The sequence below is a fragment of the Protopterus annectens genome, chromosome 4.part1, assembly GCF_019279795.1.
Source record: "Protopterus annectens isolate FY-2018-M chromosome 4.part1, PAN1.0, whole genome shotgun sequence".
NCBI classification, from domain to species: domain Eukaryota; kingdom Metazoa; phylum Chordata; order Ceratodontiformes; family Protopteridae; genus Protopterus; species Protopterus annectens.
This window is the reverse complement of record NC_056734.1, coordinates 163,848,669-163,874,362: the sequence shown is the minus strand read 5'-3', so window position 1 is coordinate 163,874,362 and position 25,694 is coordinate 163,848,669. Positions and strand designations below refer to the sequence as shown.

General features: G+C 43.9%; 1 protein-coding gene across 1 annotated transcript in view; it reads left to right on the top strand.

The window, feature by feature from the left end:
* PRKCI (protein kinase C iota) overlaps positions 1–25,694 on the top strand; it is a 1,721,954-nt gene that overhangs the window by 780,527 nt on the left and 915,733 nt on the right. The gene's annotated exons all lie outside the window — the stretch shown is intronic.

The window sequence follows — 25,694 nt, the reverse complement described above, 5'->3', positions numbered from 1 at the left end:
ACCCGAGGCTACAGATTTCATTTTCACACTTTACCACGGATGAGAGGCATGCCAAATCTGCCAACAAACCAATGGGCAGAGGCACAAAAACAAATTTCAGCTCTCATGAACATGAGGGCAATTCAAAAGGTACCTGCAAAAGAGCAAGGCCAAGGATTTTACTCAAGACTGTTTCTAGTACCAAGAAAGGACAAAGCCTGGAGACCCATCTTAGACCTTTCAATTCTAAACACGTTCCTGGACATTCCCAAATTCAAAATGCTCACACTACAGCACCTTCTTCCCATGCTGGGCAAGGAGTCTTGGCTGGTAACGTTGGACCTCCAAGAGGCATACCTGCATGTCCCTATCAGACAAGATTGCAGAAGATACCTCAGATTTTTGGCAGGCACAACGCATTATCAATTCTCTGCATTGCCCTTTGGCTTATCTACTGCGCCCAGAGTATTCACGAAATGCCTGGCATCAGTAATTGCATACTGCAGACAACGAGGAATACAAATTTATCCATATCTGGATGACTGCCTGATCCAAGCGGACAGCAAAGACATCCTACTACAGCATCTGGCATTTGTAACAAAGTTACTAAGTTGCCTAGGGTACACAGTAAACAAAAAGAAATCAAAACTAATACCCTCACAAGAAATAATTTTCCTGGGTGCCAGCTTGAATACAACGGCCCAGATGGCTTACCTCACGCCAGACAAGCAAAAACAACTGCCTCAGTACTTCAAAAAGATAGCAACTTCTACCCAGCTCACTGCAAGGAAATTCCTGCAGGCATTGGGGTACATGGCATCCTGCATTCAACTAATTGCATATGCAAGACTGCATATGAGAAAACTACAATGGTACCTAAAAAGTGTATGGTCCCAACACAAACACAGCCTCGAAGCAAGTATAACTCTCATTCCCTGCCTTCAGAAGGAGTTTCTATGGTGGGCTCAAGCATGCCAAGCAAACAAGGGCCTTCCTTTTGTCTCACCTCCAGAAAACCAAACCTTGACAACAAATTCATCAGACTACGCCTGGGGTACACACATGGCAGGACAATACATACAGGGCAAATGGTCTGCAAACCAAAGGCAACTACACATCAATCAAAAGGAGATGCTAGCTGTAAAAAATGCACTAACAGCCTTCAAGGACCTCTTGCATCCAGGACAACTTCTCATAAGGACGGACAGCACCACAGTTATGTGGTACATAAACAAACAAGGAGGAACGCACTCCTACCCACTATGCAGACAGGCAATGGACTTGTGGAACACAGCATTAACTTACCAAGTACAGCTGCAAGCACAATTCCTGCCAGGAAAGGAGAACACATTGGCAGACGAATTAAGCAGAAATTTGACAGACCCTCACGAATGGAGACTGCACCTGCAAGTATTCTCAATGATAACTCAAAGGTGGGGACCACCAGACATAGATCTGTTTGCCTCAACCAACAACTGCCAGCTACAAAAATTTTGCACAAGGATTTATCATCCCCTGGCCTGGAAAGTGGATGCCCTATCATTCAGTTGGACAGCATTGTCAGTCTACGCCTTCCCTCCTCTGCCTCTACTGACCCAGGTATTACTGAAAGCCAGATCAGAGAGACCACAGATGATCCTCATTGCTCCGGACTGGCCACGTCAACACTGGTACCCACTACTACGAAACTTGGCTCGCAGCCCTCCATGGATCTTACCTCAATTCCCTCTGCTGTTAACCCAACAAAACTCTCAGATCCTTCACAGTCAACTAAGGACCTTAAATCTAGCTGCATGGAAAATACCTTAAATTATCAAACAACACTTCTCTCTAAGGACGTCCAAAATGTCATTTTGGAGGCCAGGAGGCTCAGCACCAGAAAAACTTACTCAGACAAATGGAAAAGATTTTGTGTATGGAGTCAGGCCAGAAACCTAAATCCTGGCATCCCAAATATTCCCCTCATACTCCAATATCTAGCTAATATGCTACACAAAGGCCTTTCCTTCTCATCCCTAAAGATCCATGCTTCAGCCATTTCAGCTCATTTTGATACGATTCCTCCCATTTTCTCTCATCCTTTGCTAAGGCAGTTTCTCAGAGGGGCAAAAAATATAAGACCCCCCCAGGAAACCACCAACTCCAACTTGGGATCCAAATTTTGTACTGGAAAAATTAACACTTCCTCCTTTCGAACCAGCCTTTTCAGCAGAGCTTCGATTTTTGTCATGGAAAACAGCCCTTCTGCTGGCTATCACCTCAGCATGCAGAGTCTCAGAACTGCAGGCTCTTATGGCAGTGGAACCTTTCATCATTTTCCATCAGGACAGAGTATCTTTGTGCACCAATCCTTCCTTCATGCCAAAGGTAGTATCCAGCGTGGCTCTCAGTCAGACCATACACTTGCCCACCTTTTATCCAAACCCACAGAATAAAGGAGAAAGACTCCTTCACTCTTTGAACATTCACAGACAGTCACGTTACTATTTGGACAGGACTAAGGCCTTCAGAAAATCTGATCAACTCCTCGTGTCCTATGCACCAGGCTCAAAAGGAAAGGCTATTTCAAAACAGACCATCTCCAAATGGATAGCACATTGCATCTGCTTTTGCTACTCACACTATGGGAAAGCAGTGCCTGTTAGTATTAGGTCTCACTCTACCAGGGCTACAGCAACCTCAGCAGCCTTCCTCCGAGGAGTCCCAACCAAGGACATTCTGGAGGCAGCTACCTGGAGTTCAGTGCACACCTTCACCAAGCATTACCACCTTCCTCTGAACTCAAAAACCAGAGCTGGGTTTGCCACTGCAGTTCTGCAGGGCATCCTAGCTGCACCTAACCCAGTTTAGTTCCTACCACCCAACCATAGCTTTGGGACTCTACCCAAGTGTGATGACTGCAGCAGCATAGCACAATGAACATAGTACAGTTTTGTACCTACCATAAATGTAGATGTTCGAGGGGTTATGCTGCTGCAGTCCAGGTTACCCTCCCTCCATCCCCTCTACCTAACGAGGCTTTTATTATACCTCCAGGTACATCTACCTTTGGGATGCGTGTCTATATGGTGTATTTGCTTACAACTACTACTATTGTTTTACACTAAGGTATGTTTTGCAAGTTTCTTATTTTGCCTTCTTAGTTTGGGGCACCTGACATCTGGGGCAAGAAAAACTGAAGAAAATGACGTCGGCTGCCTCTTTTATACCCCTGCCGCACTGACGTCAGGGAAGAAGCGATGACAACCGACGCCGGACCAAGGCTTTGGAATTCAGGCAGACTGCAGGGACCGCCTGACGGCAGGATAACCCAAGTGTGATGACTGCAGCAGCATAACCACTCGAACATCTACATTTATGGTGGGTACAAAACTGTACTTTCTTCAGTGGACTCTAGCTGTTCAGTGGTCCATTCTTCATCAGCCCCTATCTTTTCCAGTCAAGCATACTCTGATTAGCAAACAACACATCTGCTGGTGGACCCAATTGGATGATACCTCATCTAGGTCGACCTTTTGTTCTACCACCCCCATTGGCCACAGTGACCACAGATGCTTTTGAACTGGGGATGGGGCTGAGGCATTTTTTGGGGAAGAACAGTCCAAGGTATGTGGTCCCTTCAAGAGACCAGTCTGCATATCAGTGTACTACATATGAGAGCAGTCCTGCTTGCGTTGCAGGCCTTTCAAGATGGTCTTCCTCTAGGAATTATTGCAGTTCAGACCGACAACGTGTCTGTAGTCTGGTACATCAGCAAACAAGGAGGAGCTGTATCTTATCCCCCCTGCAGAGAGGCCATGAGAGTGTGGGAATGGGTGACCTCATCAGACTTTCTACTAGTGGATAAACTAAGCAGGTCCATTTTGATGCCTCATGAGTAATCTCTCAATCAGTTGATGGCGGAAATGATCTTCCGTCATTGGAGCTAACCTTGCTGTGACCGCTTTGCAACTCCCCACTACAAGTGCAGCAGGTACATTGCTCTTATCCCCCCTCGGGGAATCACTGAGAGATGCTGTAGTCCACACTTTGCCCTCGGGTCTCCTTTATGCTTATCCCCCTCTCCACTTTCCAAATTTCTGCAAAAAGCAAGTTGGCTGAAGAGCTCAGTAATCCTCATTACCCCTTTCTTGCCTTGGCAAGTATGATTCCCCATTCTACGGTCTCGCATAAGTTATCCTCCATGGATACTGGAGCCAACTCTGGATCTCCTCTTTCATCTGTCAGGAGTCCAACATCCCAACATACAGACCCACAAACTAACTGCATGGTTTCTCCACTTCCAGTGATGGTTAGACAGCCCAGGCTCTCTTACCCTGTGTATGATGTTATTTTGGCTTCTCAAAGAGAATCTATCAAAAAAGTATACAAAAGCAAGTGGAAAAGGTTCTCCTTTTGGGCTTTGAGTAATGAGTTTGATCCTTTCTCTGCTCCAGTTTCTGCTGTGCTTCACTTTTTAGCAACTCTTTTTAAAGAAGGAACACGTTTTTCTACAATTAAACTTCAACTGGCAGCAATTTCTAATTTTCACACAGGAGACCAAAATCCAAATTTCTTTCATGGAAAACAGCCTTCTTAGTAGCTATCACTTCTGTGAAGAGAATATCTGAACTCCTGGCTCTTTCTTCAAAAATACCTTTGTCATTTTTCATAAAGATAGGGTTACCTTAAGGACAGAGTCTTCCTTTTTACCTAAAGTGGCTTCTGAAAATAACGTTAACCAAGCCATTCATTTACCAGTCTTCTTTCCAAATTTTTCAAATAAAGGAGAGTACATGCTGCATCTCCTTGATGTACACAGACAGTTGCACTTTTATCTTCACAGAACAAAACAAATTAGAAAGTCAGATCAACTGTTTGTCTGTTTTTCGCCAAAAAGGCTAGGTTGTCCAGTCTGTAAAGTTACTGTAGCTACATGGATTACAGATTGTATTTCTTGGATTCATAGCCGATCTTAGGCATAGGCCAACTAGGTGGCCACCTAGGGCGCCGCTTTAGTAGGGGCACTTTTCCAGTATTCATTTGGTGTAGGTAGACCAGAATGGGGGCACTGGGTGGTGTGGTGGAGGGTGCCGTGGTGCCCTTTTGCCTAGTGCACCAATTGACCTAAGGCCGCTCCTGCTTGGATTTATTCTCAACAGGGCATGACCTTATCTAAACTCCTCAAGGCTCATTCAACCAGATCCATGGCTGCTTCATGTGCCTTTTGGTCAAGAACATGTATTGATATTTGTACTGCAGCCACATGGTCCAATGTTTCATACCTTTGCTACTAATTACAAATTGAATATTGTCTTTGCAAACAGAGCTGCCTTTGGTTCAACGGTACTGCAGAATATCCTTCTGTGAGAGCCACCCGAGATCAGCATAGCTTGAAAAAGACATCAGATTTTATGTACTCACCATAACTAGGCATCTGTGTTGTCCATTTTCATTCTTCCTCACCTTGTCTCCCATCCACTCCCACATCCATTTTTTTTTTCCTGGAGAGACCTGTTGGACTGTATTTGGAACCTACGGTTCCAAGTTTGAACTCTTCCTTCCTCTGGCAACTCTTCCTGTCTCTGTTGTATGGCAACAAACATGATCTGAGGTAAAGGGGATGGAATAAGACATTAGGGGTAGTAGGAGGAACTCGAGAGCTAAATCCAAAGCCTGGATTATGCGGCCGAGTCGGATCCAACGATCGGATCTGAACTCATGCATTGAGGAAGTATGAAAATGTGTAACAGATGCCTAGTTGTGGAGAGTACGTAACTTTTAATTTTCTGAAATAAAATGATCTCCTTTTGAACTGGCTGGTGAGGCTCATTTCAGGTTCTTGTCTTGGAAAATAATGTTACTTACTGCTGTGACATCTACAAGATGAGTATCTGAGTTACAAGATTTTATGGTGTTATCCCTGTCTTATCTGAAAAAAAAAATCTTTCCTTTATGGTGAGTTATGCCTGTTTTATCTGAGAAAAAAAAATCTTTCTTTATGCTTAAGATCATTTCAGAGTTTACACTAAGCCAGAGTGTAAAATAAGGGAGAAAGAATTATTCACGCTTTGAATGCTTGCAGGCAGTTTGGACAATATATTGACAGGACAAAATTCTTCAGGACTTCTGATCAGCTGTCTGTCTCTCTTCTGAAGGTAAGGTAGGACAACCAGTGTCTAAAAAGACTATTTCTAAGCATTTTCCCATGCTGTTACTATTTCCTATTCTCACCATTACTTGTCACTTCCAGGCAAAGTCAGAGCCTATTTTACTAGAGTCCTAGCTACTTATGGCTTTTTGGAAAGGAGTAGACTCTGGAAGAATTCCAGAGACAGTATTCTTTCTTTAGGTCTAGAGCAAGCTTTTCTAGAACTATTTTCCAAGGGATCTTGGGCGTTGATTCACTTTCCTCCTCCCTTACTCAATACACTCTGATGATTATCACATATAGCTTAGGACTACTCAGCAGTTATCTTATGATGAACACAGTACAGTTGTGTAAATAATGTTACCAAGCAAGTCTGTGCTGCAGTAGCTACTCCCACCATCCATGGGTGCTGCAGTAACCACTTCCACCCCTGTATTTTTGCTGGAGTGTGGGATTTGTGATTTATATGTTCCTACTTTGCAGGACGTTGGCTTCCCTGTCTTCTAAGGCAAGAAATTTCTGAAGTATTTTGTACCCTAGCTACTGCCTTTATTCACAGCCTTACACCTCCAGTTGACATGGTATGTGGAGTGACCCCCTAAAGCTTTAAAACCCCCTGGCCAGCTCAGTCCGACCCTTGACAGGATGTCCATATAGCTTAAAGCCATCTCAGCAGTGGACTTCCAAGTTGGCTGCACACTGATCAACAGTTTAACTTTAGCTCTTCAGTGTGAAAACAGAAACTGAGAAAAAAAGAGTGCCATTTAAAAATTTTTTTGGAGGGGGTGGTAAAATTCAATTACTGGCTAATAAGTAAGTACACTGCCTGAATGCCAGCAAAGAAAACATTTGAAAAACCTGAAAGGAAGTCAACCAGAAAAGGTGAAGAGAAAACACCATCTGTGAAGGACTCTGTAGCTGTTAAGCAAAATGTTCAGGTTCAGCTGTTCAAGAGATGGCTTCCAGTAATTTTGAGGAAAACAAATTAAATCAAATGTACTCAGAGGTGATTAAAATGAAACATTGAAAGATTATATCCACTAAAATAAATTGATGGAAGAATAGAGGAAGTTCTAGCTGTTCAGCTGAACCAGTAAAACTGCAAAAATCAGAGATTGAAATAAAGAAAAAGCTGGCTGAGTATGAGGCTTCACAAGAGCCATTTCAAAAAATATTACAGCTAGAAGAGAGACTCCATAGAGAACCTGAGGTTTACAACTGTACCAGAGAGGGTCTATATCAGACCATCGAAGTATTAAAACTTCGAATGTTCTGATATCGAACACTATTCAGCGAACGCTAAGAATAGCGAAGCTGCAGAACAGCAAATTCTTTCCTTGGGAAAGAATTCGGTTGGCCGTTTCTGTGGCTTCGCTATTCTTAGTGCTGTGGTGGAAAGTTCTGGGTTGGGTTCAGGTAAGTGTGCGATTGTACGGTAGGGTTAGGGGCGGGTTAAGTGAGTTAGGATTAGGGTGCGGGTTAGGCGTGTGTGCGATAGTGACAGACTTTAGGGTTTGGGGCAGTTTGAGTTAGGGTTAGGGCGCAGGTTAGGTGAATGTGCAATAGTGATGGACCTTAGGGTTAGGGTTTGGGTTAAGGTAAGTGGGTAGATAGTGTATGTTTAGTGTAGCATTAGATGTAGGAATTTAAGTGCAAGTGTGTGGTTGCTGTTTGTTTGATGTGCTTATGTTGTGTGTTTCGAGCAGTCAATTTTTTCCATGGGAAAAAATTTGCTGTTCTGAATGGACGATATTTTCATGGTTAGATGTTTTGGGGCAGATGAAATAGCGTTCGCTATTTTCATCTTTCGATAGTGTGATATAAACGCACCAGAGAAACTGGAAAGAACATACTGTATTAATTTTATGAAAGCACATATAAACAGCTGAAGTGGTGTTCCACAGCAGGATTTGTTAATTGAACGGGCACAGAGAGTCTATGCCCCTAACCTGGCCATGAGAAAGCAGCCAAGACCAATATTAGTAAAAATGCAATCATAATAGCAGAGAGATTAGATCCTGATCCTGACAAAACTGTGGTAGAAGGGCAATGTAGTAAAAATTGTAGATAGCAGAGTACAGAAATGTAGAAAGTACGTTGAAAGTGCAGAGTGTAGAAAATGATTATTCACTGCACACCAGGCAGAGGAGAAGCAAATTTATCCCAGCAATCTGAGAATGTTGAGAGACAGGTGTGAGATTCAAGCTGCTGTATCTAGTTGTCTTCAGAATATTTTTACCTGGATGATCAAAAAAATTTTTTATGCATAACATGCTAAAGAGGAAATTTAAAAAATTATCACATAGACGGCAACCCACTGAGTACGGAAAAAGTAATCAGAGACCTAGGGACCCAAGTCGACAGCGACCTCTCATTTGACACCCACGTTGCCAAAGTGGTTAGAAAAACATTCTGCCTTGCACACCTTATCATGCTTTGGAGTGACCTGAGTGCGTGTATTATGTGGCGGATCCTAGCTCCCGATAGGCAGCTCACAGTCACCCTCTCCTTGTTCAGCCTGGTAAGCGGGACATCAGTGTGTCTGACTATAGAGTCACCTATTACTAGTGTATCAGGCATGGTGTTTGGTCTTAAGGGCTGTGATTGATTGACACACTGATTTATTGAAGTATGTGTTGCATGTGTTTTGTTTTGAGGTGGTGGATTTTTGGATGTCTGCTTTGGGAGCCTCTGTTGTTTTGGTAAGTTTTTCATTAGAGCCTCCGAGTATGTCTTTGTGTTTTTATGTGTTTGGTTTGCAGTTGTGGTAGGTCTATGTGGGACTGGGTTTGTTGTGTGTGTGGTTACCATCTCCTCCTGTCTGGTCATGCCAGCCCTGAGTTGAGAGAGTTCAGCCTCCAGTTTGGCTATATAGTTGCATCTCTCACATGTATTTGTGTTTGTTGGGAGGAGGAGAGGGTTGTCTGTGTACATGAGACAATTATAGCATTGTCTCAAGATACCCAGATTAACCAGCTGAACTGGAGAGGATGCCAGTAATCTACCACTCGACATGCTAGAACAGTATAAGGGATTGCTGTGCCTTTAAGGGAAGTGGATATTCACAGGGGTGGTAGGTGGATGTAGTGCTTACTTAGTACGAGAGTGCTTACTTAGTAGAGAAGTTTTGAGAACAAGTGCTAGGCTTATAATATAACGAATAGTCTGATTATACTAAGAGTAGAGCTTCCTTAAGGGAAAATTTGAGGAGCAGACTTGGCGGAGCCAAAAGAAGTTTAACCTTGTTTAACCGGCTATGTGCACAATTGCGCAAAACCGTGCAAACGCGGATTTTAAACAGGGAACTTCAAAAGAGCTAGAAATGGTCCAAAACAACCAATAACTACAGCTCTTGTGCTGAGGTCACTTCCTACAGGGACAGGTAGGCTGCTCAAGGCTCCCCACTCCCACTGGTGAGCAAAGAAACTTCCTTCTATCCAAGTAAGGTAGTGGACAACACAGAACTACACCACAGCCCAGAATACAGCAATGCCTGTAAACTGGTCTAAACTAGTCGAGGAGAGGCGGGAAAACAAGGATTCACATCCAGATCCAAGGATGTCATTGTACCCCTATACTCCTCCCTCATCAGACCCATGGTTGAGTACAGTGCCCCATTTGGTATGTACCTCACCCGGCATTTGCAGCAGCTGGAGAGACCACAAAAGTACCTCACCAAGAGGATCAAGGGTCTCCAACATATGTCTTATTCTGCCAGACTAAAGAAACTCCAGCTCTTTTCAGTAGCATACCGCCTACTCAAAGGTGATCTCTGCCTGACGTACAAGGCCATGTCCAATCAGGAACTGATGGACATGCTCCACCTCAATAAATCCAAATCCATCAGGACCATGACAGCTAAAGACTTAAACCTCGGCACAAGTATGAATAGGACATGCTAGAGGGATAGATTCATAACCCAGAGGCTTCCCATGCTTTGGAACAAGATCCCAGTTCATGTTAGGCAGAGCCCCTCACTGACTCTCTTCAAGAGAAATCTTGATGAGTGGCTGGGAGATCGTAAGTTTACCCCAGGGATCACATCTGTGTCACTACTAGACAGGGGCACAGTAAACTAATTCTATTATATAAGGGGACATTCATTGTGTCACTACTAGACAGAGGCACAGTATTCTAAATCTATTCTGTGCATTTTTGTACCATTTCATGGGGTGGCGAAAGCCACATCACTATGGCTAAGCTTACAAATGCCCCAGGGCAGATAGCCTAGTACTAAACTATGAAACTATGAAACTTCACAGACACTCCTGGGAAAGGCTGACACAGATTCTCCAGCTGTGCTCCTATACCCAGACTATACGGTAGTAATTACTGCCACCACCAGCTAATAATTATCAGCTACCCAAAGGCCCTTAAAAGGGTGTTCAATTATTACTGTGCAATATTATTATCCAATTTGTAAGTGTGACTAATCAGTCAAGGCTTATTAGAGTGGCCTTGTACAATAAATTCTATAAATACCCAATGTACTCTAGAGCTTAACTTATCGCTACACAAACCAGCCACAGGTAAAAGGTTTTTAAAATATTTAATAATAAATACTAAAAACACAAGACATTACTACTACACCACAGTGCCATTCAAGAGTTCAGAGATCACACAGAAACTTAATACAGTAGGAAAGTTCTGATATAACAGAAAAACACTTAGTCTAATCTTTATAGTCCTAGCTATTTCTACATGAAAACATACTTCTAAAGTAACTTACTTACATAGAGCAAGGCAGTGCTAAGTTGAATAGTCAGACAAAAATGCTTCATAATCTCTGGTTCTCACTGTTTAAATTGAAACTGCAGTAAATTACATAATTTGTTTACACTTTCCTGGTTCCCAGGCTGACACAGAAACTGCATTTACATTCCTTTACACTTATAGCAATAAAGGACATTCCACATGTACATTCTGGTCATTAACTTTAGCCTTAAAACAATAGGCAGGATGCTTACTCCAGACTCATCGACTCCAAATTCTAACTTCAAAGGAACAGACATAAAGTAATTTTAATTTCAAAGGAGCAATAAGAAATGCTTGACTTAGTTTTCCTTACAGCAGATGGCAGTGTTGCCACATTGTTGAAACAGTATTTCTTTACATTTAAGACACAAGCCTGTATTTTACATTTATATTTACAAATGCCAGAATTATGTATCAAATTCTATTTGTCTAGGCTGGCAGCCTTCACCCATCTCTACCAGTGTTCACACGGGCTTTTGTAGCATTTGTTGTAGCACACTTAGGTGCTATCGGCAATAGCTGTTCCTACACAGTAACAGCAACAGTACTTATTTATTAACACCCCTCCTGGTATGATTGTAGGCCAATTTCCTGTGCTTTCTCCTGCTAACCTGATGCACTTGGGCATTCTGAGACAGTGTGGCAACTGTCTAATGTACACACACAATCTCCTCTTACCTCCCAACACTCATACATGTGAGAGATCCATTTATATCACCAAACCGGAAGCAGTGCACGCTCCAACCAAGACCGGACTAGCTGGTGAACAGGAGAAGGTCAACACTTGCACTACATAGAACACACAGCCCTCCAAAACACCAACCATCATAACCCACACATAGAAACATAAACCATACACCCAACTTTGCGGAGGCTCTCAATAACAGAGACCCCCCCCCCGGAGACAGAAACACACTCAACCACCACACCACCAACCCCAGAACACACAGCTCACCACCACAGTGTGCCCCTCAACCTAAGCCCTTTAAGGCAAACCACTTTGCCCAATGTGCTGATCATAGGAGACTCAATTGTGGGGCACACTGATGTCCCACTCACTAGATTGAACAAGGAGAAGGTGACAGTCAGTCGTCTTATCAGGTGCCAGGATCCACCACATAACGCATGCACTCAGGTCACTCCACAACAAGTACAAATATGACTCAGTCATTGTCCATGTGGGTGTGAATGACCTGAGACGTACCTCCCTGTACTACATGAAAAGAGATGTGATAGAACTGTTGGATTATGTGGCCCAGGCAGGTATGACCCTGGCCTTGAGCAGTATTCTACCATCACCCAGAATGATACCACAGTACCAGCAGAAAATGATTGACTTCAACAACTGGCTAAGTTTCTGGTATCATTCTAAGGGGATCCGGTATCTGTCTGCTTGGGACACCATGATTGACAGGCTTCGATGCTTTGCCAGAGATGGCCTGCATCTGTCACCCCTGGGATTCCAGGTACTGGCTAAGGCTCTTGCCATCCCTATAGTGCCTTTCTTAGGCAGTGTTCCAAAGACCAAAATTCCACCATAACAGCTAAAAACAAATGCAGTCTGAGGGTCATGCTGCTCAGTGCTAGAAGTCTAAATCTCAAGATGCACTCTCTCAAAGCTCTCCTCAAAATGGGAGAATGTCAACATCTGTGCTGTAATGGAGACCTGGTTTAGAGGCAGAAAACACCCCTGCACTGCCAGGCTACAACTCATTCCATACCTTTCGGCCCCAGAAAACGGCTGGAAGCTCCAAAGGCAGTTGTCTCCATATCCTTAAAGGATACATACACCTCTAGACTGGTAACCTAGCATAATGCATCCGAGATACTACAGGTACAACTAACACTGGGTAAGACGACGATACAAGTCATAGCCTGATACAGAACCTCAAACATGTCCGTAGACTCACTTCAAGTTCCTTAGCACCCTGAAGTTTATCAAGGTGCAACCCAATACTCTCATACTGGGTGACTTCAACTACCCTTCCATCAACTGGGAAAACTATTCAAGTATCAATGTACAGGCCCAGTACTTTCTGGAATTTGTCAATTCCAATGCCCTGGACCAGGTCATTCTGACCCCCACTAGAAGAAGCAACATCCTCGATCTAGTTATCACCAACATGGGAGACCGTTACTCCACACCTATAGTCAATATCGCAACCTGATCACCATGGAAATCTCTCCATCTCACCTTACACCCCCGTTAAGGTGACCACCCTGAAGAACTTCTCTAAAGCTGACTTTGGGCTCCTGAAAACAGAGGTGGCTAGCTTTCTGGCACCCATGCCAATGGGAAAATAGTTGCATGACTGCCAAATCATGCACCAATGCACTGTGCGAGCATGTACACAAATGCATGGACCTTGCCATACCTAAGAGGCTCTCCTCCAAAAAAAGGAAGCCAATCTGGTGGTCCCCAGCCATCAATAAACTCTCCTACAGAAGGAAGAAACTGTTGCAGAAAAAAATGAAGTAACAAGACTGGAAAACCTCCCTCATCAGTCTCAACAAAAAGCTGAGATCCCTTATCAAATCCTCTAAAGCCAGCTATGAAGGCAGAATTGTGGCTGATACCAAAAACAACCACAAAGCCTTCTATAGCTGTATCAAAAACCTCCAAGGCAGTACCCAGATTTGCGCTGAGTTATTGCACAATGGCACCTCCTACACTGCGCCAACAGATATAGCCAACATACTGGCCAACAGATTCAGTGCCATCTTTACCCCCCCCCCCCCAAAGGCCCTATCACAATACCAGAAGAAAGCCTGGTACCCACCTTTTCTGTGGCACAGGTAAAAGCTGCATTGTCAAAAGCCAAGAATACAGTGTGCATGGGACCTGATAATATCCCTGGCTGCATCCTACATGAGCTACAAAATGAACTGGCACCATATCTGTGTGCCCTGTTCAATCACAGCCTTACCACCATATCTGTGTGCCCTGTTCAATCACAGCCTTACCTCAGGCTATGTCCCTAACGAATGGCGCACTGCTACAGTCATCCCACTCCATAAAGGGGGAGCAACTATAGACCCTGGGAACTATCGCCCCATTAGCCTGACAAGTCGGGTATGAAAAGCTATGGAGCGCATCATCATGGACCTGCTTAACAAAGATATAGGCAGTCTCCAAACTCTTGACCCCACACAGTTTGGACAATCATCGAATATAATGCCCCGATTGGCATGTACCTGACCAGACACCTACAACAGCTGGAGAGGCCACAAAAGTACCTCACAAAAAGGATCCTAGGCCTTAAACACATGTCCTACATGGACAGACTCAAGAAACTTCAGCTGTTCTGTCTCTTATCGTCTACTTAGAGGTGATCTCCTCTTGACTTACAAAGCCATGTCCGACGCAGCCCTACTTGAAATGCTACACCTAAAGAAATCCCAATCCCCTAGCGCCACACACTCCAGAGATCACAACCACATTACCACAATTAACAGAACATGCTGGAGGGACAGGTTCATCTCCCAAAGACTACCCATACTCTGGAATAAGCTTCCCATTCATGTCAAGCAGAGCACCTCGCTGGCCCTCTTCAAGAGACATTTTGACGAGTGGATGGGTAACAAAGTTCATCCCAGGGATCACTCCACTTGTCCTACTGGATAGGAGCACTGTGAAGTAACCGGGTGGGACGGTGCCTGGGCAATTTTTTGGGGCTAGGCTTGTAAAGGCTCCAGGGCCATTAACCTAGTACACACCTATGAACCTATGAATTACGAAAATGTGTGTGGTCCAGAAGCTACAGTAGAGGCCATTTGGCTAATCTTGCTATGCTGACTTTGTCATGTCTAAACCTTCTGTACAGGACTGACTCTTAATAAGTTAACCAAATGACAAAGTATAGTCTTGGTAGAACATTACTGTATGCAGTAAATCATAACACTTGGGGGTATACCCAATTGATTGGTGTCATCTTTAGCCAGAAATTGAAAAAGCTGTGGCTTTTTCCTTCCCCTAGATGCCGTCCTAGATTTTGTGTGGTATTGCACTGATTTAGGTATGCACGTGGCTTCATTGTAAATATTTCTTGTTGGTGTATGTGCTTTTCAGTTATCAGATGTTCTTCATTCCACATTGCTGCAGTCCTAACCATTGGGTAGTCCGCTGTCCAGTCGGCCCGAATACCAAAGTATATGGCTGACGTCGGTCAAGGCGCATTAGACTGATGTCAGGACGTCAGGGTACTAATGCGCATGACCGACGTCATATCCTCAGTCTTTTTTGCCGCATGGTCCGATGCAGAAGCAGTTTTGCAAGTGCAGGTTGGCGTTCTGAAATTTTCTGAAGTCGGAGTTTCAGACCGAATCAAAGTTGGCTAAGTACCCCGTTGGGGAACATTTTGTTTTTTTCTTGCCTCAGTATTTAACCGGATGTCAGAAAAAATGAATAACTGTATTTCTTGTGGGAAACAGATACCTCATAGGGATTACCATACTTTGTGTATACCTTGTTTAGGGCCTGAGCACGACGTTGTTGGATGCCGCTCTTGTGCTAGATTTAACAAACGCACTATTAAAAGAAGGTTAGACTGTGCCAGGTTAGTGTTTGGGAAGCGTTGTAATTATAAAATGCCGTCGGATGCTCCGACGCCCGCTTCCAAAAAGCGCAAGGACAAAGCTGCAAAGCCTAGAGTTGAAGAACCGGCAGTCCCGGACGTCGGTTCTTTAGTAGGCTCAGTGGAGCCAGAGGTTTTGCCAGGAGTTTCTTTGGAGTCTCAGGCAGAGACTTTACTGTTACAGGATGTGCCCTCTCAGGAAGTAGGCCAGGCTGAGGGGGCTTCTCAGGTAGCTGTTCTACCCTCTCTTCCTAAGGTGGTTAGAGCCTCTCCTTCTGCTTCCAAGACTTCTTTGAGAGGTAGGCCAAGTTTAGCTTCAGTGGGGGCTTCTCCTACCACTTCAGGTTCTGTGCCCAAGAAACATATGCTTAAAATGGCAGAGGATTTGATTACTATGATTAGAGGTTCTATGCCCCCTCCTGATAAGAGGCCTAGGGTGGAGCCTGAGTTGGAGAGTTTTGAACAGTGTTCAGAGGCTTCTGAGTCTTCGGCTGAAGACTTGCAGGAGTATCCTCCTTATTCTGATTCTGATGTGGATGATTCCACTCCTTCAGCTTCTCCTCCTGAGGATTTTTCATTTTCAGAGACTCTGCATTCCATGAGGGAGCATTTTAAATGGGAAGGCCAAGATTTCTCTGATTCCAGGAAGAGGCTTAGGGAATTCTTGTTTTTACCCCAGCATAGGCCCTTAGCTATACCTCCTGTGTTGTATGTGGTGGAAGATGTTTTTGCAGAGGCTTCCCTGAACCCTGATTCTTTGCCTCCTGCCCCTGTTAAACCTGATAGGTACTATAGGGTGCCTGAAGCTCATAAGTATCTTTTTAAGAGTCCTAGGGCAGACCCGGAAACTGTTTCTCAGGGGCCTAAAGGTGTTAAGGCCTCTGTTGTTAAAAATCCTGTTCCCTCTGATAAAGAGGCAAGGTCTTTGGATAGATGGGGAAAGAAAGTGTATACTTCTTCCACTTTAGCTATGAGGGCGTTGAATTGTCAGTTTCACATGCTAAAATATCAAAATTATCTCCTTTCACAACTGAAATCTAAGGTGGATGCTCTGGCGGAAGGTATTGAGTGTAAAGAGATGCAGGATTTAGTTCATGTGGCTGAACAAGTGGGTAAGCATTCTTTGCAATGTGGTTTTGATGCTGTGCAGGCCTCCTCGAGGGTGGCTGCCACTGGTTCGGTTCTTCGCAGGCACGCCTGGTTGAGGGATCAGAATTTAGCTGAGCATGTTAAGACGAGGATTTTGGATGCTCCTTTACAGTCTGATGTGTTGTTTGGTTCGCCTGTGGAAGCAGTTTTAAAGAAAATGGAGGACAAGGCTAAATCTATGCAGACTGTTAAAGATTTTTTGCAGGTGCAACCTCCGAAGTTTAGCAGAAATTGGCCTACTAAGGGATGGACATATCCTGCTTATGATTCCCAGTCTAGGGGTAGGTCTAGACGTGGTAGGGGCAGAGCTCAAGGTTCTTTTAGGCCTAGAACAGGGAGTTCTCCTGCTCAGACTTCTGGTGAGGGCAGGGTTCAGTCCTTTCGTAAGCAGACCCAATGACCTGCCTTTTCAGCTGCCAGTAAATTCTAGCCTGGCAGCTCCTTTGGGAGGAAGACTGTCTCTTTTCAAAGAAAATTGGGATTTAATTACTCAAGACAGATGGGTTTTGGATATCATTCACCACGGTTACAGGTTTTATTTCCATACCTTGCCCCTTTCAAGGGCATGCCAGACGTTCCTCCTCCACAAAGGAAAGAGGCTCACAAGCAAATTTCTCTGTTACTCCAAATAGGGGCCATCCAGCCAGTCCCTGTACCAGAAAGGGGCCTAGGATTTTATTCTCGCCTGTTCCTAGTACCAAAGAAGGGGAACACGTGGAGACCAATTTTGGATTTATCTATCCTCAACACTTATCTGGACATTCCCAAGTTCAAAATGTTGACGTTACAACAGCTTTTACCTCTGCTGGGCAAAGATCACTGGATGGTAACTTTAGATCTCAAGGAAGCTTACCTTCATGTGCCTATCAGACTAAGTTGCAGAAAGTATCTGCTTTTACGAGCAGGAAATTCTCATTATCAGTTCTCTGCATTGCCCTTTGGCTTATCCACTGCCCAGAGTATTCACAAAGGTTCTGGCTCCAGTGATAGCTTACTTCAGGCTAAAAGGAATTCAAATCTATCCTTACTTGGACGACTGCCTGATTCTGGCTCAAGCAAAGGAAGACCTTCTACAGCATTTGGAATATGTCATAGCAGTGCTAAGATGCCTAGGGTATTCTGTGAACGAAATAAAGTCCAGTCTAGTACCCTCTCAAGACATGTGCTTTCTGGGTGTGAGACTGAATACAGCAGCCCAGATGGCCTTTTTAACCCCGGACAAACAAAAGAATCTTTCCAGTTACTTCCATCAACTATCTCTTCAGTCCGGGCTGACTGCAAGGACAGTCCTTCAAGCCTTAGGGTTCATGGCATCTTGTATTCTGGTGCTTCCCAATGCCAAACTGCATATGAGGAAGCTACAATGGTATCTCAAAATGTATGGACACAGCACTGCCAGGATTTGGACACTGTCATTCAAATAATACCTTGCATTCAAAAAGAATTTTTGTGGTGGGCTCAGGAATGTCACCTAAACAAGGGACTCTCTGTGACCCGCCAGAGGCGAGTCAGATTTTAACGACAGATGCCTCAGACATTGCTTGGGGAGCTCATCTAAATGGAAAGTGGATACAAGACAAGTGGCCTGCCAGACTACAGCATCTACATATCAACATGAAGGAGATGTTAGCAGTCCAGTTTGCGTTAATGGCTTTCAAGGAGTTACTTCTTCCAGGGCAGGTGTTGATTCTAACAGACAACACAACTGTCATGTGGTACATCAACAAACAAGGGGGAACACATTCTTATCCTCTATGCAGGCAAGCAATGATTTTATGGGAGACTGCGCTCAGCTTGCAACTAACTCTTCAGGCAAGGTTTCTGCCGGGAGCACAGAACTCCTTAGCAGATGTGTTAAGCAGACAAATCATGGATCCCAACGAGTGGAAACTGGATCTTCATGTATTTCAGACATTGACAGTGTCATGGGGAACTCCAGACATAGATCTGTTCGCTTCTCCACTAAACCACCAGCTGCCAAAGTTTTGCACAAAGGGGTTTCATCACACAGCTTGGAAAGTGGATGCTCTTTCTTTCAGTTGGAAAAATCTTCATGTGTATGCCTTTCCACCTCTGCCTCTTCTTCCAAAGGTGCTCCTCAAGGTCAGACAAGACAAGCCAAGGATGATTTTAATAGCTCCAGATTGGCCTCGGCAACACTGGTACCCACTACTAAGGAGTCTGGTAAGGAAGCCTCCATGGCCTTTACCTTTGATTCCACACCTGTTATCTCAGAAGGACGGTCACCTACTCAATGTCAAGCTTCACTCTCTTCATCTAACAGCCTGGCATATTCTGTTTTGAAACACAGCAGGTCTCAACTTCCTCAACAAGTTTTAAATGTGATTATGGAAGCCAGGAGGCCTAGTACAAGGAAAGTGTATGCAGAAAAATGGAAGAGATTTTTATTTTGGAGTGCAGCAAAAAATTTGGAGATTTCTGAGCCTAATTTGAGTGTGGCTCTTCAATATCTTACTGAGTTATTGGACAAAGGTTTGTCTTTCTCTTCCATTAAGATTCATGCTGCAGCAATTTCAGCTCACTATGATTGTGACCCACCTTTGTTTTCGCATCCTTTGTTCAAGCAGTTTCTTAGAGGGGCAAAGAATATAAGACCCCCACGTAGAGCTCCTACTCCTGCTTGGGATCTCAATTTTGTGTTGGAGAAACTTACTCTACAACCTTTTGAGCCTTCGGCTACTGCTGAATTGAAATACTTGTCATGGAAGACTGCTTTTTTGTTGGCTATTACTTCTGCAAGAAGGGTTTCTGAATTGCAGGCCCTTATGGCAGTAGAGCCCTTTTGATTTTCCATAAGGATAGGGTATCATTACGTACTAATCCTTCCTTTATGCCTAAGGTGGTTTCTAGTGTGGCTTTAAACCAAACTATTCATTTGCCTACTTTCTATGCAGATCCCCAAAATAAGGGGGAAAAGATTTTGCACACTTTAGATATACATAGGCAGTTGCGTTATTATTTAAGCAGGACTAAGGATTTCAGGCAGTCTCAGCAGTTGTTTGTTTCTTTTGCTTTGAGTTGTCAGGGCAAGCCTGTGTCTAAGCAAACTATTTCTAAGTGGATTGGGTTTTGTATCTCATTTTGTTATTCCCATCATGGCAAGGAGATTCCAGCTGGGATTAGGCCTCATTCCACTAGGGCTACTGCCACTTCAACAGCATTTCTAAGGGGGGTGGCAACTAAGGATATTTTGGAGGCAGCTACTTGGAGTTCAGTGCATACTTTCTCTAAGCATTACCACCTTCCTCTCTACTCTAAATCTAGGGCTGGTTTTGCCACAGCTATTTTGCAAGGCATGTTGACAGCTCCTGCTTCCTTATGATTTGCCAGCCTCCCTTACCTCTGCTTTGGGATTCTACCCAATGGTTAGGACTGCAGCAATGTGGAATGAAGAACATAGTACAGTTTTGTACCTACCATAAATGTAGATGTTCGAGGATCCACATTGCTGCAGTCCAATTTACCCTCCCTCCTTCCCCTCTGTGTTTAGGGGTGGTGGTGTGGGTTAGGCTATATTCTTGTAATTTTGTATATATTGTACATATGTTTGGTGCAGGGCTTTTTGGTGTTTTTGGTTTGGGCCTTGTCTTTTTAGGGTCTTCTGACATCTGGGGCAAGAAAAGACTGAGGATATGACGTCGGTCATGCGCATTAGTACCCTGACGTCCTGACATCAGTCTAATGCGCCTTGACCGACGTCAGCCATATACTTTGGTATTCGGGCCGACTGGACAGCGGACTACCCAATGGTTAGGACTGCAGCAATGTGGATCCTCGAACATCTACATTTATGGTAGGTACAAAACTGTACTTTTTGACTGTCAGATATCTTCCAGCTCATAATTTTAGCAACATTTTCTTTGTCAGTGCTACTCCAAACAATTGCAGCTAACTCCATAATAACAGATGCTGTTGCAGGGGGCAGGTTGCCCCAAAAGACTTTCACAGCGCTATTTTTTTTCTAGAACTACATCATCTGTGACATTTGTAAAAAGTTTAATTTAGCCACTAAGTTAAGGAGACAAAAAAAAGGATTGTATTTTTTGCTGTATGTGCAAATATTTATAAATAAGAGTTTAAAAACTCACATAGAAGTCCAAAAGAAGCATCTAGTGGCATTGGCTGGAGAAGAACAAATGAAAAAGCTTATTTGTCAGATGGTTAAAACCATTAAAAAGAAGGCATCACTTAGCTTGGTTCTGAGATGTTTTCTCTATAGAGCTGATGATTCTTTTTCACAAACTCCCACTGGGAATGAATTGAAGTCCTATATTTATGAGCCTAGCGAGCCTTTGCGGGTAAAAATGCCTACAAGAAATAGTCAAGTACAGTTACTGATAGTGAAGCAATATCTGATGTCTCTAGGATAGGTCTTCTGGAGTTCAGGAAATCTGAGTTATGGGTTTCCATTGTGCAAGGGATTTGATTCTTCTAGCAGGTCAAGTATGCATCTTCTTTTTCCAGCTTGCCTACCATCAGCTACAAGAAGTTGGCAAAGAATGTTGTAGCTTTATCCAAAAAGATTGTTGAACTGTCATTAGTCTCTTTCATTGGGCAACATAGGTCAGAATTCAGAGTGGAACACACTACCATAGTAAGCATAAAGACGTACAAAAGAAAAAGGGGAAAGAGAGTTCTTTGTTTCTTCAGCTGAGTTTTTTTTAACCACAGAATTTCTCATTGGAATATATTTGATTATGAGGTCTCTGCTGTTTTGTTGGTCTCCTTCTCACAGCATTCACTTTAGTGATACCACAAGCATAACATATATTTGTGTGCATCTGTACTATAATTTCAAGATCCATAACTGCCAAGTCCTGAAGTTATGAAAAATGGTGAAGATAAAGAACAATGCATGCCAAGTTATTTATTTTATTTTATTTATTTGTATGGGGCAAGCCCCTCTGTACCCCTTTCTACTATCCCTTGAAGAAAGGGGGAATAATGGGTAAATACTAGGCTAGCTGCCCTTGTGGACTTTTTTAAGCCTAGCCAATTGACCTTTTTGTGCTTGAAATAATTTATTCACTTGATTTATAGATTGGCCTTTCCCATCCCATGGTCGATGATCTCGTATTACCTCTAATGAAAATAACCGGGATCATACCATAAGGACTCATGCATGGGATAAAGCATTTAGGAGCTGCCTCTGTCCATTAGTAGCACAGGGGGGAGTCCTGGGGTAAATTTTCTCTTTCCCATCCATAAATCTAAGTTGCGCTTGAATGTAGACAGGGATGAACTTTGTTTTATGTGGATGGGGAGTCTGTTCTATAGCCACAGTATCCTCTTAAGAGATGTACCTCTCCCTCTAAACTGTTCTGTGGATGTTACAATATAGATATAAATCCTTGGACAAAGTATTTCTGATTCCATTTGGCTTGCTGATGTGCAGTAAGTTCATTAGTAATGCATCAGTGGATGCCAGACACAGGCATCCTATGCATTATTGATATATCTAAGGATGCCATGTATGCCAGACTCTGGTCGCTCTTAGCAGTCTGTAGGTTACTGAATGTAGTGACAGAGCTTTGAGCCATTCCATGTAGGGAATGTTGTTTAGGCAAAATGTCCTTTTAGTAAGAGATCTTTGCGGGTGTTACAATTGTTGCATGTGCCTGGACAGAAACATTGCCAAAGGGGCATCATATTGAGTAATTGGCCTAATGAGGACTGAGTAAAGAGGACACTGTCATCCCCTAGATCTAGACACAATCCCATTGTTTATAAGCTGTGCAGTATAGAAGGACTTTATTACAACAATGGACACATGTTAGACAAAAGTTAGGTCACTGACCACATGAGTTCCCAAATCCCAAACAACTGGGTCAACTCTTAGGGACATATTGTTAATGTGGTAATTCCCTGGGGTAGATGGCTTTGGCATTTGGTTTCAGTCCAAGCACCCCAGCACTACCAGGCTATAACTCATACCATACTTTTTGACCACAGAACCTGGACCGAAACACAAAAGGTGGGGGTTTATCCATATTCGTCAAGGATACCCACACCTCCAGGTTAGTGGCACAGCACAATGCCTCAGAGATCATCCATGTGCAACTAACAACGGGCAAAACTGCAATTCAAATTGTAGCTTGCTACAGCTCACCCACAATGACCCAGGACCCCCATTCCGTGTTTCTGGAGACACTGGAAAATATGAAGGTCCTACCAAATGTCCTAATATTGGGTGATTTCAATTACCCAAACATTAACTGGGGGAACTAATCAAGTACTAACTCCCTTGCCCAACGCTTCCTAGAATTTATAAACTCGAACACCCTGGATCAACTGGTCAACACCCCCACCAGAGGTGACAACATATTGGACCTGGTCATCACCAACATGAGCGACCGGTGTTCTACACCGGAGGTCAAACCCTGGTTAGATCAGACCATAGACTAATCACTCTGCATATCCACATTTTGCCCCCACCCCCAATCAAGGAAACCACAGTGAAAAACTTTTCAAAAGCAAACTTCACGTTAAGTAAGACCAAGGTGGAAAGGTTCAAAGCTCCCATGCTAAAGGACAATGCTGTCCAAGCTGCTGAATCCCTTACAAAGGCATTCTGTGAGCACCTGCAAGAATGCATGGATCGTGCTATCCCAAGCAAAACCAAGACTCACTCCTCCAAGAAAAGAAAACCAGTCTGGTGGACCCCTGCCATAAACAAGCTGTATAATAGAAGGAGGAAGCTAGTACAAAAAAGAGTAAAATCCCAAGAAGGGAAGACATCCCTGATCAGTATCAGCAAGAAACTACGATCCCTCATAAAATCATCCAAGGCTAGCTTCAAAAGAAAAATTGCCAAGGACTCCATAGATAACCACAAAGTGTTCTTTAGCTATGTCAAGAACCTAAGTGGAAACTCAGATCTGCTCTGAGTTAGTGCAGAATGACACAAAATGCACTGAACTGACTGATATTGCCAACATTCTGGCAGACAGGTTTAGTGCAAACTTCACCCCCCTCTCACCCCCCTAAAGGGCCCATAATCATACCAGAAGAATGTAGTGCCCCGGCAGTCATTGACACACAGGTTAAAGCAGTCCTATCCAAAGCCAAAAATACAGCTTCAATGGGACCGGACGGTATCCCAGGCTGTGTCTTACACGAGGTCCAAAATGAACTAACCCCTCACCTAAACACACTGTTCAAACTCAGCCTCTCTACAGGCTACATACCCTTAGAGTGGCGCACAGCAACAGTTATCCCGCTCCACAAAGTTGGAGCCACAATGGACCTTGTGAACTATCACCCTATAAGCCTGACTAGCCTGGTCTGCAAGGCTATGGAGACAATCACCATGGAATTCATTAACAGAGACATTGAGAACCTTCGAGCATTGGACCCTACCCAGTTTGGCTTTGTTAAGGGCAGATCATGCCTCCTAAACCTGGTGGACGTCTTTGAGACAGTTACCAAGGGTTTAGACGAGGGAAAGGAGGTCCACACCTACCTAAACCTCGCAAAGGCTTTTGACACCATTCCCCATTCTGGTATTTTAGACAAGCTCACCAGCCTGAACATAAACCCCTACATCACGAGATGGGTTGCCAATTGGCTCACGGATAGAACCCACACAGTGAGAGTTGCAGGCTCTAGTTCCGACTCTAAACCAGTTACAAGTGGCGTCCCCCAGGGCTCAGTCCTGGGACCCCTCCTGTTCAGTTTATACATCTCAGTGGTACAGGCAAGCACAGGAGGACTATGGCTGACCAAGTTCGCAGACGACTGCAAACTGGGGGGGGGGGGGCATAATTGACTCTCCAGCTGACGCAGACATCCTCCAGAAGGGTCTCACTGAGACGGATACCTGGTGTCAAAATCATGGCCTCAAGCTAAAAGCCAAAAAGTGCATAGTCATCCCCTTTGGAAAAAACAAAGTACCCGCGAGCTACCACATACGTAGTAGTCCCCTAAGTACAGAAAATGTAATAAGGGATCTGGGGACCCAAGTAGATAGTAATCTTTCCTTTGATGATCATATTGCCAAGGTGGTTAGAAAATCCTTCTGTGTGGCCCACCTAATTACAAAAGGGTTTGTATCTAGAACAAAAGAGGTGATTGTGCCTCTCTACTCATCAGACCCATCATAGAGTGCAACGTCCCATTTGGGATGTACCTTACAAGACACCTGCAACAGCTGGAAGATCCACAGAAGTACCTCACCAAGAGGATTATTGGCCTCAAACATATGCCATATGCAGCCCGACTGAAGAAAATCCCGCTGTACTCTGTTGCATACCGCTTACTCAGAGGTGATCTCTGCCTGACATACAAGGCCATGTCCAACCCAGAATTAATGGACATGCTCCACCTTAAAAAAAAAAAAAAAACAAATCCCCAAGAGCCACATGCTCTAGGGATCTAAACCTCACCACAGCGATAAATAGGACGTGCTGGAGGGATAGATTCCTGTCCCAGAGACTCTCCATGCTTTGGAACAGGATTCCAGTCTACATTAGGCAGAGCCCCTCACTAAAACTCTTCAAGAGAAACCTTGACGAGTGGATGGGAAACAGAAAATTTACCCCGGGGATCACTGCAGTGGCTCTGCTGGATAGAGGCACAAGGAAATAATCTAAGGGGGTGGCGAAAGCCAACACATTCTGGCTAGGCTTATAGATGCCCTCGGGCAGATAGCCTAGTACTTACCTATGAACCTAGATTTTGGCACTAGTTATTTGGGACAAACCTTCTTGCAGGGTGGCTAAGTCATTTGGGATTCAATGACTGCTCCTAGTTTGCAGTCATCTGCAAGCTTAGTCAGCCAGAGCCCTTTGGTATTAGCTTTTACTATAGAAAAGTAAATGCCAAACAGAAGTTCCACCACAGAACCATTGGGAACTGAACTGGTGATTGGTTCTCTTTGTCGAGATAACTTCCTCTATTTTGATTGTATGCATCCCGTTTGTGAGCCAGTTGGCAATCCAGTGTGTGACGGGAGATTATTCCCAGTTTATTAGCTTTTGTGCTATGCCCGAGTTGGAAATTGTATCAAAAGCTTTAGCCAGGATGAAGTATGCAGTGTGTACCATTTTGTTTTCATCCATTGCTTTGGTGACCTTTTCAGAAAAAAG